At 40.8% G+C, this 17657-nt stretch overlaps 1 protein-coding gene across 1 annotated transcript in view; it reads right to left on the bottom strand.

Annotated features, from left to right (window-relative positions):
- Positions 1–17657, bottom strand: part of LOC120043891 (kin of IRRE-like protein 3) — a 203504-nt gene that overhangs the window by 153524 nt on the left and 32323 nt on the right. The window lies entirely within an intron of this gene.

The following is a 17657-nucleotide window of genomic DNA, read 5'->3' as shown; positions in this document are numbered from 1 at the left end:
GGCCTTACTGAAGAGCTCAGTGATTTTCAACGTGGCATCGCCACCTTTCCAACAAGTCAGTTCATCAAATTACTGCACTGCTAGAGCTGCCCCGGTCAACCGTAAGTGTTGTTATTGTGAAGTGGAAACATTTAGGAGCAACAAGCCAAGCTAAGCCACGAAGTGGTAGCACGTAAAAATAATTTGTCATCGGTTGCAACACTCACTACTGAGTTCCAAACTGCCACTGGAAGCAACGTCAGCACAATAACTGTTCATTGGGAGCTTCATGAAATGGGTTTACATGGCCAAGCAGCTGCACACAAGCCTAAGATCACCATGTACAATGCCAAGCGTTGGATGGGGTGGTGTAAAGCTTGCCGCCATTTGATTCTAGTGCAGTAGAAACACGTTCTCTGGAGTGATGAATCACGCTTCACCATCTGGCAGTCCGACGGATTAATCTGGGTTTGGCAGATGCCAGGAGAACACTACCTGCCCCAATGCATAGTGCCAACTGTAAAGTTTGGTGGAGGTGGAATAATGGCTGTTTTTCATGGTTCGGGCTAGGCCCCTTAATGCTACAGCATATTCTAGATGATTCTGTGCTTCCAACTTTGTGGCAACAGTTTGGGGAAGGCCCTTTCCTGTTTCAGTATGACAAAGCGAGGTCCGTCCAGAAATGGTTTGTCGAGATCAGTGTGGAAAAACTTGACTGGCCTGCACAGACCTCAACCCCGCTGAACACCTTCGGGATGAATTGGAACGCCGACTGCGAGCCAGGCCTAATCGCCCAACATCACTGCCCGACCTCCCTAATGCTCTTGTGGCTGAATGGAAGGAAGTTCCCGCAAAATTTTTCCAACATCTAGTGGAAAGCCTTCCCAGAAGAGTGGAGGCTGTTTTAGCAGCAATGGGGGGACCAACTCTATATTAATGCCCATGATTTTGGATGAGATGTTCGACGAGCAGGTGTCCACATAGTTTTGGTCATGTAGTGTACTGTTTCCTTTTGTAACAGAGGACTTGATATCTTGGCCATATCACTGTCCACATGGTCTTCACTTTAGTAAAGGGTGACAGTGTCAGGTAGTAAAAAAAGACTTGCAAGTAGAAAATACTGGAACGTTCCCCGGGTGAAACCATAATCGTCTTGAAAAGGGGACCTATGTGCTTGTCTCTTGGCTTTCTACGCCATTCCGTTCCTAAAATATGCCTCCTCTATACCCTCTCCTACGTTTAATCACAGCGACCTTCTTGACCCCAGGAGTGTCAGTACTCAATATTCATGTCTGTCCCAGTCATTGGAGAGAAGCTCTCAAGGCATCTCAGGACGGATATATGACGAGATGGCCAACACCACAAAAACAACATTAGCGGTGAATCTAAATTGTAATGGCTCTCATTGTCTCTCCTTGCTTCCTCAAAAACGCATTGGAGGAGATGGTCTGAGGGGAGGAACCTCAGATCATCAATTTGAGGAAGAGGTGAGGGGAGAGAATGCGAGGAATCAAGGAAATACATTGAGATTCACCATTTTGAGGTGCATTCTATGTTCTGTTGACCTGGGACTTATGAGTATCTGATTCATAGACAACATATGTGTCAGCAGTATTTCTACTCTGTGCTGTATGCATAAGGGAAATACAACTGCCTTCACAAACTGTCTACTTCTACTTATGATAAACAGCCCAGTTGAATATTGTCTTTGTCACTGTTGGCGACCTTAAACAATATTCATATTGACTTTCCACAGCAAATGTTTTTCCTAGTACTACCACCAAAAGGATGCCATCTCAGAATTCCAAAATATGACTCTGGTTTGACAGTTTTAACATACAAATGGACAGTTTGAAACCTCATAGATAACCTCAGAAAGAGTGCAATCCCCCAAGACGGACTTAATGGCAAAGTCTGTTCACATTTGCATTGCATTTCTCAGAATCTGTGAGGGTGCAATGTAATGCTTCAATCTAGCCCTGTACTCCTAGTGGTGCCTCACAACAGGGATTCTGCAGAGCATGGCTAGCTCTAATGGGAGTCTGAATTGAACAAATGAATCTCATCATCACATCGCCAGCTTCTCAGTGGGCGAAAACACTCTCAGTCAAATCAAAATAAATAAATATATTTTGTCAAGGATACTTCTTTTACATCAAGTTTCTGTTTGCCTTAAGCTTTTCAATTTATTTTGCAATCAGAATGCCAAATTACATGAACTCTTCCAGCACAAAAGCAAACATTTTGCCTACCCACAAACATTCGGCATTAGCTGGGGACTGAATTTCTCAGAAGTCCAGAATGTTTTGTTGTTACGAGACAAAATATAACACTTTGTTTTCGCCATGTCTTACTCAAGACAATACCAAAGTCTACACCCACAGAAAGGACTCAAGAGAAACTTAAGCTGAATTCACAAATGAGTCATCTCATTTGGAAACCTCAATACATCGCTGCCGTGCCTATCTGATGACAGTTACATTTGTCTGAAAATCTCATCTTGAGTCATGGCTACTGAAGATAATTCATTTTGACAGGGTCACAGAGATATGTTGTGGACAATTTCACAGTAACAGAGTGATGCTGAGACTCTGTTTTCTCCCTTTAAAATGAATGCCAAACAAAACCGAATGATTGCAAAGTTAAACAAACCATACAATGATATGTACAAGGACTACTTTGAACAATTTCCACAGAAAGGTGTACAAAAACACATTTACTTGAAGAACAGTGCAGATGCAACGTTTGGTAACAGAATGACAGTGTGTGCTGTTTGTGCCGTCATTCTGTTACCAAACTTTGATCTGCATTGTTCTTTAAATGTTTTGTTAAAAGTAGTCCTTGTGCATAGAGTTATATGGTTTATTTAACTGTGCAATCATTGGTTTTGTTTGACATACATTTTACAGTGAAGAATCAGTCTCAGCATCACTCTGTTACTGTGGAATTGCCCTTGTACTACATGGTTGATGAACACTGTACATATAGTATTTGATGGGAAAATGCTTTTTTCATTCAAATAACCAACATCGTATTACTTTTCATGTGGAAATACTTCACAAATTTGATGACATCAGCTATCAAGATGATACAAGATTTAAAGCAGCATTTAACACAAGCACGTCGTTCCTAGTTGTGTTTGCCTATGCAATATGCACGGTATAACAGGGATCGATTTCTCCCGTTGGCCATGGATTTACTGAAATGCAATTAGGCCTACGAGCAGAGCCTCATATTCCCTTACCTGTTGAGAACACTGAAAAGAGGGGACAGCTTTATTTAATTGTTGCAGTGGACTGTGAAAGGTTTTTCCGCAGCAGATAGAAATGTGTGCCATTAACAGTGTCAGCGATTTAGTGCCAGAGTGCTGAGAACCATACAGTCTCATCACCGTCGTAGTCCAATCACACTGCTCTACGGAGAGGACCACAGGGTGACGTAAAACTAAAACAGGAGAGAGTGAAATATGGGGTTGTGTGCCCTGTCGATTTGGTGGGGACTACATTGCATTGACTAGGTATGCTAGGCTACAGCGCTAGTGTCACAGTAGCAGATTGAAACGTATTATTACCTCCGTTTGGTACCTGTCAGTGCAATGTGAATTGTTAACAGCTGTGCCAAAAAGGGTTACATTTCATTGTCATTCCGGGTACCCTTTGTATTGTTATTGTCGGGAGGAGAAAATGTAATTCTATCTGAGGAAGAAAAAAAGAAAGAAAAAGAAAAAACAAACAGGCTTTGAATTAATCTGGTGTGTATAATGGAATTTTTTACAGAGGATTGCCACGGTCCACCTACAGTCTACAGTACTTTGAAATATGTTTTCTAAGGATTTGACCAAATGTGTTTCCTGAATGCTTATCAGCATTTTCAAGATAGAAAAACCAAATGATAAAGAATGAAAATGTGCCGCAGTGTGCCAAACATAAAACCATTACACGCTGCCTCCCATGGGTCCTCTGTGAAAAATGTTATTGTTACTTGTCTGGTTGCAGACAGACCTTGGAAGATAAGGGGTTGGGTTTTTGGGGAAAATTGCACTTCCTTTCAATTCATCAAGTTACCTTATTAACTTAAGTATACCTTTGTTATGAGACTCAAAATTGAGCAAAGGTGCATCCTGTTTCCAATGATCATCCTTGAGATGTTTCTACAACTTGATTGGAGTCCACTTGTGGTAAATTCTATTGATTGGACATGATTTGGAAAGGCACACACCAGTCTATATAAAGTCCCACAGTTTATAGAGAGTGCATTTCAGAGCAAAAACCAAGCCACGAGGTCGAAGGAATTGTTCGTAGAACTCCGATACAGGATTGTGTCGAGCTACAAATTTGGGGAAGGGTACCAAAACATTTCTGCTGCATTGACGATCGCCAAGAACACAGTGGCTTCCACCATTCTTAAATGGAAAAAGTCTGGAACCACCAAGACTCTTCTTTGATCTACTTAATTGAACTGTGTTATTGAAACACTATTGAATTGACAAAAGATCATTCGAAATAATTGTAAGATTGACTAAATGTATTCAGGTAATCATGCTTCAACTCAATTAGAACAAGTACCTCCCAAATGAATCAATGGTATCAGTTCTAGCTCTTTGAGTTGCGTTCATCCTAGCTAACTACTAAATGAAAAAAGCTCTTATTTTATTTCCAATTAACAATGGTTTAGGGGAGATTTCAGTAGGGAGCTTTGTGCTCCCATCTGCTTCTTGCTCATCCACAAGCTTCTCCGCCAGCGAACCAACACACCAATTTAACTACAACGACATTCTCACTAGCGGTTACATAACATTTTTATGTACTAGGTGAAAAATCTCGAATTGGTCCTATAAGTCGCTCTGGAAAAGAGCATCTGATAAAATGTAATGCTGAGTATTATATTCTTAGGAGCTCTGCCCCCCAAAAAGACAAACTCTATGACCAAATTAAATTTGGTCAGTTCATGTCTACATTAATGAATCTGGTACACATCCTGTTCCACCGGAGTTAAGTAAATTCTACAAGAGACAATTACATTCCGCCTAGATAGAGCAAAACTTAAGGGCAGCCAAGATATAAACATTGCCCAATAGTTTTTTCAGGCAACATATTGTGACTCCTGTGTTTTCTCCAGCTTCAATGAGGGTAGAGGGTAAAAGAGAAGAAAATGTATCTTGAAGAACTTTTATTTTCTGATTGATCCTCCTTCCACTGCACGGACAAAAGGCGCTCAAACGCGGCCCTAGGCCATTATCGCTGAAGTGGAAAACATAAATCCAAATGCTGCCAATCAAATAAGAGTTTTACTTCATCTAAACCCAAGATGAAAGCGCATGAAGATCACGCTTTTGTCCCTTTCTCGTGTTTCGACATGACTCTGTTCACTTTAAACCACACTGCAGTTGCTTTGCGTACACAGTATACATTAACTGTGGGGGGAACCTTCCGTCCTAAAGAAGTCAAGAAGGTTTATTGTACCTTTGCAGTATGGAAAGAAGAGAGTAGAGAAGTGCCTATGCTTGAGACCTATTCCCTTTAATCTTTAAAAACACAGAGCTTTTAACAACAGAGAAGCTGGGAGTAATTGATAGATCGTATGCAGGGAGGTGTGTAGTGGGGGGATCGAGTGTTTAAAGAAATGTGGGTAGAGAAGATAATCTTGCCCCTGAGATGTGGCAAAAGGCCAAGCCATTGTGTCGGCATAGAAGCCTGTGTGTCCAACTCGCTGTTCCTCTCTGTTATGATTTCTTATTATCTCTGTTGAACAAAACTACACAGTAATTTCAAGGCACCACTGCTCCAAGAAGATTAGTTACTTGGTGTAATAACAAAGCCACAGACAACAACCTTGAGCACTCTCAAAGCACCCACGGCAATAAGCAATATAAAGGTGGAAGTCCCCGACATGTTTCACAGTTACGGTTTACTGTGAATGAAATCCCAGAGATTAGTTAGGCTGTAATGATACATTGATTATTGTCAATATAAACCATAATCATTATAATCAATCACTTATTCAGAGGCAAAATAGACCCAAGTTGGTCCCACTTTAAATGACGTGCACTTTATAGATGCTTCATATAGCTCTGTCATGCTCTATAAAGGGTTCATGAATGTGGCATAACTGTTTGACATAACCACCAATGTCAAACATGTCAAAAACCTGTGCTTTATAAAGGGTGGCATAAACACATCTTAATAAAGGCTTTATAAATCATATTAAATTCAGGCTTCACAAAGTATTTATAACCTTGTCATGTATCTTGGTAGAGCATTGCAACGCCGTGATAGTGGGTTCGATTGCCGGGACCAGCCATATGTAAAAATGTATGCACGCATTACTCTAAGTCACTTTGGATGAAAGCGTATATATTATATTTGTAATGGGTGCGTGCTGGTGGCAGGGAAGTCAGGCGCAGGAGAACGAACTTGGTATAAACGGAGTCGTTTAATAAGTGCTCACAGAACTCCGAAAACCAAAATATTCAAAATAATAAAAGTTGGTACAAAACCCGTCGCACACCAGAACATAACTTGCACATCACATACAATCAAAAAATCATATACAAGGACATGAGGGGAAACAGAGGGTTAAATTCACAACATGTAATTGATGGGATTGGAACCAGGTGTGAAGGAAGGCAAGACAAAACCAATGGAAAATGAAAAATGGATCAGCAATGGCTAGAAGGTCAGTGACTTCGACCGCAGAACACTGCCCGAACAAGGAGAAGACCGACTTCGGCGGAAGTCGTGACAATATTACTCAAATTGCTGGGATCAGCCAACGGTTTTCCCTCTTGGTGCCAATATTGGACCTGACCCTCAACTTTCCCCAAAATTCAACGCTAAAATGTAGTGCAAAGCAAAAAACGCAAAATTTCCCAAAATGTTTCTCGGTTTTGTTTTTCCAGGTTTCGGATTTCCCCCATCTTTTCCTGCTATTCCCTGCAGTTTTTTCACACTTTTTTCTCACAACATTTTTTCTGTGTTTTCTGTGTTCACAACAATACTGAAACCACATCAGGGGATAACTTCTGAGTTCAGGGAAAAATCTAAATATGTAAATGTTTTTGTATAGTTGCCCTTGCATAGGGAGCCAGGCCAACCCACTGGGGAGCCAGGCCAAGCCAATCAGAATGAGTTTTCCCCACAAAAGGGCTTTATTAGAGACAGAATACTCTGTTTGTGACAAAACTGCACATTTTAGAGTAGCCTTTTGTTGTCCCCAGCACAACGTGTACCTGTGTAATGATCATGCTGTTTAATCAGCTTCTTGATATGCCACACCTGTCAGCCATATGCACAAAAAGCTTAATTAATTAATTTCAATTGACTGATTTCCTTACATGATTTGTAACTCAAAAATATTTTAAATTGCTGCATGTTACATTTATATTTTTGTTCAGTATAATAGTACGAATCAAATGGAGTTTCCCATCCCCCTATTTAGAGTACTATCCCCTTATCCAGATGGTGTGACAATGGCATTTCCTAACAACGTTACTAACTTTCTTTGTTGTTACTTTTAAGGCTTCTTCAGACACCGACATACAGTAAAGGTCAAAAAATCCCTGTTAGGGGTAACATCTCATGCAAGGCAAAGGGAGTAATGTATCTCATCACCTTTTCATGTGGAAAATCCTACGTAGAACAAACAAAAATACAATTCAAACAGCGCATAGCTGAACACCGCAGCTCAATCAGGTGTAAGAACACTGACTATCCAGTAGCAGCTCACTTTGCGAATCTACTCCCTCAAATACACAGGCATTGAGCATGTTACTCTACCAAGGAGAGAAGATAACATCGAGATCCTTCTATATAGAGTGTGTGATTCTCTTTATTTGTTTATATAGTTTACAGTTTATTCGCCGTTAGTCAGTACCTCTACACAAAATAACTTTCTCTGGGTGTGCATCAGCTCATGCTTTTTATTAGACTTTTAAGGTTGGAACCAACATGCAGTACCTCCAGCAGGCAGAGAGACAAGAGCCATTCGTCCGCCAGTTCATTGACAAACTACACTATTCACAGCCCTTGTAATGTTCAATGTCTGGACTGGACTTCTGAACCTTTATGTATTTGCATTTTTTTATGTCAAAATGAAATTAAATGTATGGTTTAACATGCCATTAATGTTTATTTGTTTTAATCGTTAGTGATAATTCCCTATGTGTTAATACATTTGTGTTTACATCATTAAGCCATTATGTTTATTTTAATGTTTTATTTAACCTTCATTTAACTAGGCAAGTCAGTTAAGAACAAATTCTTATTTACAATGACGGCCTACCTCGGCCAAACAATGACGACGCTGGGCCAATTGTGCGCCGCCCTATGGGACTCCCAATCACAGCCTGGATTGTTGTTGTGACACAGCCTGGAATCGAACCAGGGTCTGTAGTGATGCCTCTAGCACTTAGATGCAGTGCCTTAGACCGCTGCGCCACTCGGGAGCCCTATGTATGTTTTATGAATTGCCAAAGGCATCAGACTTTAAAGTAAATACAGTGTCATATGGTACAATGCATTTATGTATGTGTTATGAATGGCCAAAGGTGTCGGACTTTAAAGTACAGCGTCATGTGATATAAGGTATTTATGGATGTGTTATGAACGACCGAAGGTATTACAGGACACCACATAAAGTGTCAATAAATAGGTTATTAATGTTCTGCTGATTTATTAAGGTTCTCTCATGATCCACAGGTTACTGTAGGGTGTGAGAGGTATTTAAATGGGCTGAAAGAGCTTGCGTTTGTGTGTGTGTCAGAGCCAATATGATTTGGAATAGTCCAACCTGAGACTACCGTACTAAGTATTTCTCTTCTGTTCCCATGCTGGAGACCAGGGCTTGATCACAACCTGTTACAATGAGGCCAACATTCTGTGGCTGATCTTTCAGCGGGGGGAGTTGGTGAATATTTCAAAGACCTGACTGTACTTTAGCACAGCACGGTATGGCTTGTTATATTGTTGTGTGCGTGTTTGTGTACTAAGGAAGATGCAACATGGTTCCAGAAGAAAGCCCATTTCAATGTCCTTATTTTGGGGGCTTTCATTAAGGTACGTTTCTCTTGGTGTAACGTCGCCCCCAGGCTATTGAGCACACAGCACACATATGCCTGGGATATCAACCATTCAAAGTTGGCCTTAATGGGCGTGACCATAGAATTCAATGGGAGTGACCTTACTGAGTAAAATATCTGTCAACAGGCTATGTCCTTTGTTAGCAAAAACATTCCCCCTGGTCATCACTAGTTAACACAGCCATAAAGTCCCAACTTTGCCTAAACCCAGCCTATTTCCACAATTTCTCTTCTTACAATTTGATTTTAAACCTAACCCTAACTAATGAAGGACAAGTTTGATGTGACTAGCATGACTTCACTTCAGAGTGTGTGCCATTCTTCAGCACAACATGTCACCCTTTATAAAGCACACATTTATATCATATTCAATATAGTGGGTTGTGTCACACTTGACATTGGTAATTATGTCACACAGTTATGTCACATTTATGAACCCTTTATAAAGCATGACATATGGTTATAACATATTTGTAAAACATTTATGTAGTGCTTATGAAGGCATTATGAATGCTTTATGAATTCTTCATTAGCTGAACGTAATTTAAAGTGGGACCATAAAGGGTCATACAGTTTAATAAACTGTCTCTAAAGCTTTTATTTCTTAATGAAAAAAAGTCATTACTGCGATGGAAGACGCCAAAATAAGTTGCTCGTTTTTTGCACAGAATGATGGTGAAACTCAACCAATACCCATTATCTCTAGCTATGGTGATATAACACCATAGAAGAAATCGATTGTTTTGCTGATGGGTACAAACCCAGTCAGCGTTATCTGTTACAGTGATGGGTAGTGACACTTTGGTGATGACCAAAAAGGGATGTTATAAAATGTTGAGCTTCTTCCCATTTACAGATGGAGGCCATGTTGTGTTCTTTGAGCGCGGGTGGCGTTCATATGTGGCCGTTCGAAATCACAACATTCGATCTTAATACGTCAATGACTTGCACCTGCACTGTATCGAAGCACTTTGCCCTCAAGTCATGTTGTGACATTGGAAAGTGAAATAGGCACCGGTGCGTAAAACGGTGTCCAGTTTGAACACACAACAGTTGATGAAGGACAGATATTTGTGGTGCGGGACTATATCCTATTACCTCCACCAAAACAAGACAAGGATGTTGTCTGGAAATGGCGGACCAATACATGCATTTTGTGGTCTTTCGACAGCTTGTACAGCTTATCTGTGTGGGCTAAAGACTGACATCGACGTGTTGAAATACATGTTTAATGTGATTTTACTTTGTTTGGTACGGCACAGGATGTCATGATTTGTGTGGCTTTGCAAGTGAAGTGCGCTAGGCAGTTACAGACTGTTTTCTGACCATGAAGCCCACTAAGTCAGCTGGATATTGCTTAACAATGACCTTAAGCTTCATCCTTGTACATTGTCAACATAAAATGAATTGTATCTAGTTTTGGAGGATATGTACATGATAAATATCCAGGAACGTTAAAGAGAGGTAGCTAGAGTGCTCCACATCTGCAGTTGTGAATGTTTCATCTTAGCTGAGTGGTGTTAGGCACAATACTGGCGACAATAAAGGCATTTGTAACTCAGTTATTTTCTAGCAGGACCTCTTTGCACTCGGCAATGACTTGTGGCTCTAAATCCATTTACTTACTCCACCAACCATGAAGAGAATGCACACAAACACACAGGTGGCAGAGAAGCAAAGAAAACATTCAATACCTCCCTTATGTTATATGTTTACTCTCAATTTTTCCTCTCATCTTTAGGGACTTATATTTCTCCAGTCAGGCCTTTAGCCTCAAACTCCCAGACCTGTGACATAAAGATTGTAGACGGGCAATTCCAAAAACACATTCACTGGAAGACCTGTGCAGATACAAAGTTTGGTAACAGAATTTCGGTAAAATCTCCCTCAGTTTTGTATGTGATTCAAAGATGTCTGCTGAAATAATGGGGTGTAAGCTATGACATGACACCATGAGTATGAAAAAAATCTATTTTGGTTATTGAACTACAGTAAGTGAATGCCATTCTCTTCATGGTGATGTATCCTAAATAGCTTCACAAAAGGTAAAAATATGCAATATCCACATTTGCATATTTGGGTATTTTTCTACACACTGGCTATTATTTTAATGAGCTCCGCCATTGGACCAAATCTGAACCAATCATAGATGTCTATGTTTCACAAGTTGGGCACATGAAAGTACATCACAGTAGAGCTCAAATGAGTACAGTGCAGTACAGCACAGAAGAGTAGAGTTCAATACAGTAGAGTTCAGTACAGTATAGTACACTACAGTATTGTCAAGTAGAGTGTAGTTCAGTACAGTACATTACAGTCAACTCTAGTGTGCTCTACAGTCTTCTGTACTTAACTCTACTGCACTCTATTCTAATCTACTGTACTGTAGAGGACTGTACTCTATACTTTACTTTTCTTCACTGTACTGTAATGTACTGTACTGTGTCCAAACTTGTGAAACACAGACGTCAGTGATTGGTTCAGATATGGTCCGGACCAGACCATTTCTGAACCAATCATGGACTTCTATGTTTGGGACAAATGAAGGCCAGACAAGACCTCTGTGGACTTTGAAATCAAAACTAGTCCGGACCAAACCAAAAATGGTCCAAGGCCAGGGTGGACTGACCAAATTTCAACTAGTTTTCAACATCCATGGATGTCCAGGTGTTGCTCAGTGCTCTGTGGGTGAGGATGCTGGTTACAGTAAATGGAAAGAGAGGGGGCTCATAGGTGTCAGTAAGAGCTGGTAGAGGTAAAAATGATTGGAGGGAGAGAGAGAGGTCGTTCAGACTTTTCACACTCTTGCTTTGACCACCAGACAACAAAAAGAGAAAGAAAACAGTTATGCGCTGAACATAACAGTATGCCAGTGGAAGGGAGGACAGTAGCAGGTGACCCAACTGTGGTTTGTGGCAACTATGATTTCCCATTGTAGCCAATTCAATTACAGAAATTCCGTTACCGATTTTTCATTACTTGATAAATCAAAAACAAAATTGCTATTAGTAAAAACACTATAACTAATTGATTGGACTACATTTACTTGTTACTTCTGTGAACTGTAATTATCCCACTCAAGAGGGAGAGAAATGAGAAAATATCTTAAAGATATATGGGTTTTTCGTAATGGAATTCCGAGCACAAGCCAATGTTTCTTAAACTTACAGAAGGCAGAAAACATTATCCTACACTAAGTATAAAATGTTGATATTAGTTGGCAGGGGTCTTTAGCCCATCATTATTGTGTTTTGATGTATTTCCAATCCCTTTTATGACTTAGGGGGTGATCTGGGGGTGATCTAGTTTATTTAGTTCTATGTGGTGTTCTAGTTTATTTTCTATGTTGGTGATTTGTATGATTCCCAAATAGAGGCAGCTGGTAATCGTTGTCTCTAATTGGGGGGGGATCATATTTAAGTAGCTGTTTTCCCACCTGTGTTTGTGGGATATTATTTTGTGTTTTGTGCATGTGCACCACTTAGTCACGTTTCGTTGTTTATTTATTGTTTTGCTTAAGTTTCACTTAGAAATAAAGATGTGGAACTCAACCTCCGCTGCGCCTTGGTCCGTCTCTATACATGACCGTGACACTTATCCTGGTCGATGTTTTCTAATACCCCTATTCCATCTGTTTGACAAGAAATCAAAGCATTTGCTTATTCCTAAAGTTTAGGATGGAAAATGGTTGAAAAAAGGTATGTACAGTATGCTTTAATTATAATAGACTCTTAGCTTTCATTTGACACCCAATTTGACATGCTCCTATGAACTTCACATGTTTGTGCTCATGGAAATGAACAGACACACATTGCACATACAGGCTGATGGAACCACATATACTGTACATCAACACATTTTCCCCCTCCAAACTCGGTCTCACTTTTCTACATTTGACATTTTAGTCATTTAGTAGACGTTCTTATACAGAACGACTTACATTCAACCAAGGTAGTAAGAAAACCACATATCACAGTCATTGCTAGAAAAACAAATTTTTCTACTCAAAATACTTTCTCTCTTACTTCAGCGTGTGCTCATTTATCAGGTTTTCAGTATTCTGCCTGCCTTTGTGTTCATTTGCAGGCCTTTGACAGGCAGGCAGCACTCAGCATGAATGCTGCTGCAGGGGGTTTGGCTAGTTCTTTTGTCTGACCTCAGCACCTCTCCCATGGCAACTCATGCAGGTGCTGTTCTGAGTCCACAATGGCACCCTATTCCCTTTATAGTAGAGCTCTGGTCAAAAATAGTGCCCTATATGAAATAGGGTGTCATTTGGGATGCAGTCTCTGTGGAGGGAGACGGAGAGCTGCAGGTAAAAAGCACTCTTGTTCCTCCATCCCTCCCTCCTTCGCTTTATTCCCTTGGCTCCTCCCTCTGTCCTATCTTTCACTCTCCTCCCTCTGTTCACCTTCTTTTCTCCCTCTGCTTTCCTTTATTCTCTCTCTCTTTTCCTCTGCATGCCTCCTTGATGGTAATCTTGCCCAAGGCACTGCCGAAGGCCATACTCCAGCTTTCAGATTGTTAGGGTTCTCTGTGGACTGGCTTGTGCAGTAGGTCTGAACACACACACACACACGGTAGATACAACATACTGTATGCATGTACACTCAGTTGCCAATTTATTAGGTACACCCATCTAGTATCGGGTCAGACCCCTTTTGCCTCCAGAACAGCCTGAATTTGTCAGGGTATGGATTATACAAGGTTTGGCATTCAAATGTTGCTCAATTGGTATTAAGGGACCTAACGTGTACCATGAAAACATTCCCCACACCATTACACCATTGCCACCAGCCTGTACCGTTGACACCAGGCAGGATGTGGCCATGGACTAGCGCTGCCTACGCCAAATCCTGACTCTGATCAGCATGACACAACAGGAACCGGGATTCGTCGGACCAGGCAATGTTTTCAACTCCTCAATTGTCCAGTGTTGGTGATCACGTAACCCACTGGAGCTGTTTTTTCTTGTTTTTAGCTGATAGGAGCGTTGGTGTACCTAATATACAGACACATACACTGAGTGAACAAAACATTAGGAACACCTGCCATGACAAAGATTAAGCAGGTGAATCCACGTGAAAGCTTTGATCTCTCATTGATGTCACCTATTAAATCCACTTCAATCAGTGTAGATGAAGGGGAGGAGACTTAAGCCTTGATTTTTAAGCTTTGAGACAATTGCGACATGGATTGAGTATGTGTGCCATTCAGACGGTGAATGGGCAAGACAACATATTTAAGTGCCTTTGAAAGGGGTATGATACTGTAGCAGCTGCCAGGCGCACCGGGTTGAGTGTGTCAAGAACTGTAACGCTGCTGGGTTTTTCATGCTCAACAGTTTCCCAGCTTCCCATATCAAGAATGGTCCACCACCCGAAGGACATACAGCCGACATGACACAACTGTGGGAAGCATTGGAGTCAACATGAGCCAACTCAATATAAACGTGACATGCAACAATTTCAAAGATTTTACGGAGTTAAAGTTCATTTAAGGAATGAACTTCATGAGAAGGAGATGCACTGCAATACTTAATGCAGCTGGTGGTCACACCAGATACTGACTGTTACTTTTGATTTTGACCCCCCCTTTGTTCAGGGACACATTATTCCATTTCTGTTAGTCACATGTCTGTGGAACTTGTTCAATGTCTCAGTTGTTGAATCTTGTTATGTTCATACAAATATTTACATATGTTAAGTTTGCTGAAAATGAACACAGTTCACAATGAGAGGACGATTTTTTATTTGCTGAGTTTATATTTTATTCAGTGTGAATACACACTTTATTAAAATGTCACGTTCGTCGTATGAATTGGACCAAGGCGCAGCGTTGTATGCGTACATTCTTTATTATAATAAGAATGAACACTGAACAAACTAACCAAAATAGCAAAACGACACGTGAAGCTATACAAAAGAGTGCTGACAGGCAACTACACATAGACAAGAACCCACAAACACCAAAGGGGAAATGGCTACCTAAATATGATCCCCAATCAGAGACAACGATAAACAGCTGCCTCTGATTGGGAACCATATCTGTCAGGACCCGGTGCGAGAAACAGTCACTAATAATCGTCAGAACCCAGAAGATGAGGCAGACACAGCAGTACTAGAGATGGTGGTTTAATTAAAGAACAAAATCTTCAGGCAAAGAAACTAAATCCACAATGTCCAAAAATAAAGCCAAGAGGCACAAAGTGGAAATCCTCCAAAATACAAAAGAAACTCCACAAAGTGGTAAAAAACAGCAGGGAAAAACAAACCTCAAAAGACTACTCAAATAATACACAAGAACTAAACCAGAGAACCTCTGGAAAATCCAACAAGAGAAATCTCTATATAAAACAAGGCTTGGGCTGGGGCTGGGTGCTAACTTACAAACACTGAGCAAGGAACTGAGGAACACACAGGGTTTAAATACTAACAAGGGAATGACCTACAGGTGCAAACAATAATTAGAGCAAGAAAAAACAAAAGGTACAAAAAAGGTGCAATGGGGACATCTAGTGACCAAAACCCGAACAGTCTTGGCCAAAACCTGACAGAATCCCCCTCCTAGGAACGGCTCCTGACGTTCCTACCAGCCTTCTCAGGGTGGAGGGTCCTGAACTGACGAATGAGGTCAGGGTCCAGTATGTCCTTGGCAGGAACCCAGGAGCGCTCCTCGGGACCGTAGCCTTCCCAGTTCTGCTACGGTCCCGTGTGTATTATTTGAGTAGTCTTTTGAGGTTTGTTTTTCCCTGCTGTTTTTTACCACTTTGTGGAGTTTCTTTTGTATTTTGGAGGATTTCCACTTTGTGCCTCTTGGCTTTATTTTTGGACATTGTGGATTTAGTTTCTTTGCCTGAAGATTTTGTTCTTTAATTAAACCACCATCTCTAGTACTGCTGTGTCTGCCTCATCTTCTGGGTTCTGACGATTATTAGTGACTGTTTCTCGCACCGGGTCCTGACAATATCAGGCCACCATAAACATACAAATACCTAGACCTACAAAACCCTAGACATACAAAAATCCTAGACAATTCTAAACCCCTACACAATACAAAAACTATTGTAATCCACCCTAGTCACACCCTGACCTAACCAAAACATAAAGAAAATAGAGATATCTCAGGTCAGGGCGTGACATAAGGTGATAATTATTAGTGTAAAGCACAAACAAACTTACATTTGCATTATATATACTCTGTTTCCAACATAACCACACAATAATTTTGGGTGGCAGGTAACCTAGTGGTTAGAGCATTGGACTAGTAACCGAAAGGTTGCAAGATCTAATCCCCGAGCTGACAAGGTAAAAATATGTTGTTCTGCCCCTGAACAAGGCAGTTGTTCTTAACTGACTTCCATAGTAAAATAAATAAAAATAACCACACAATAATTATCACCTTAATTAAGTTGCAAATGACTTGGTAACCATCTCTCACTCTCTCTCTCTCCCCCATCAGCATCTATGGGCAACTTCACCCTACACCACTTTGTGGGGCCAAGAGTCTATCACCTGTCTCACACATACATAGCAGGTGTTAACACATACAGTTCAAGTCGGAAGTTTACATACACCTTAGCCAAATACATTTAGACTCAGTTTTTCACAATTTCTGACATTTAATCCTAGTAAAAATTCCCTGTCTTAGGTCAGATAGGATCACCCCTTTATTTTAAGAATGTAAAATGTCAGAATAATAGTAGAGAGAATTATGTATTTCGGCTTTTATTTCTTTCATCACATTCCCAGTGGGTCAAAAGTTTGCATACACTCAATTAGTATTTGGTAGCATTGCCTTTAATTTGCTGAATTTGGGTCAAACATTTCGGGTAGCCTTCCACAAGCTTCCCACAATAAGTTGGGTGAATTTTGGCCCATTCCTCCTGACAGAGCTGGTGTAACTGAATCAGGCTTGTAGGCCTCCTTGCTCGCACACGCTTTTTCAGTTCTGCCCACACATTTTCTATAGGATTGAGGTCAGGGCTTTGTGATGGACATTCCAATACCTTGACTTTGTTGTCCTTAAGCCATTTTGACATAACTTTGGAAGTATGCTTGGGGTCATTGTCCATTTGGAAGACCCATTTGCGACCAAGCTTTAACTTCTTGATTGATGTCTTGAGATGTTGCTTCAATATATGCACATACTTTTCCTTCCTCATGATGACATATATTTTGTGAAGTGCACCTGTCCCTCCTACAGCAAAGCACCCCCACAACATGATGCTGCCACCCCCGTGCTTCACGGTTGGGATGGTGTTCTTCGGCTTGCAAGCCACCCCCTTTTTCCTCCAAACATAACAATGGTAATTATGGCCAAACAGTTCTATTTTTGTTTCATCAGACCAGAGGACATTTCTCCAAAAAGTATGATCGTTGTCCTCATGTGCAGTTGGAAACCGTAGTCTGGCTTTTTTATGGCGGTTTTGGAGCAGTGGCTTCTTCCTTGCTGAGCGGTTTCAGGTTTCAGGTTATGTCAATTTAGGACTCGTTTTACTCTGGATACAGATACTTTTGTACCTGTTTCCACCAGCATCTTCACAAAGTCCTTTGCTGTTGTTCTGGGATTGATTTGCACTTTTCGCACCAAAGCACGTTCA

This window comes from Salvelinus namaycush, chromosome 3, assembly GCF_016432855.1.
Source record: "Salvelinus namaycush isolate Seneca chromosome 3, SaNama_1.0, whole genome shotgun sequence".
NCBI classification, from domain to species: Eukaryota; Metazoa; Chordata; class Actinopteri; order Salmoniformes; family Salmonidae; genus Salvelinus; species Salvelinus namaycush.
Note: the sequence above shows the minus strand (reverse complement) of the source record. Positions and strands in the feature narration are given on the sequence as shown.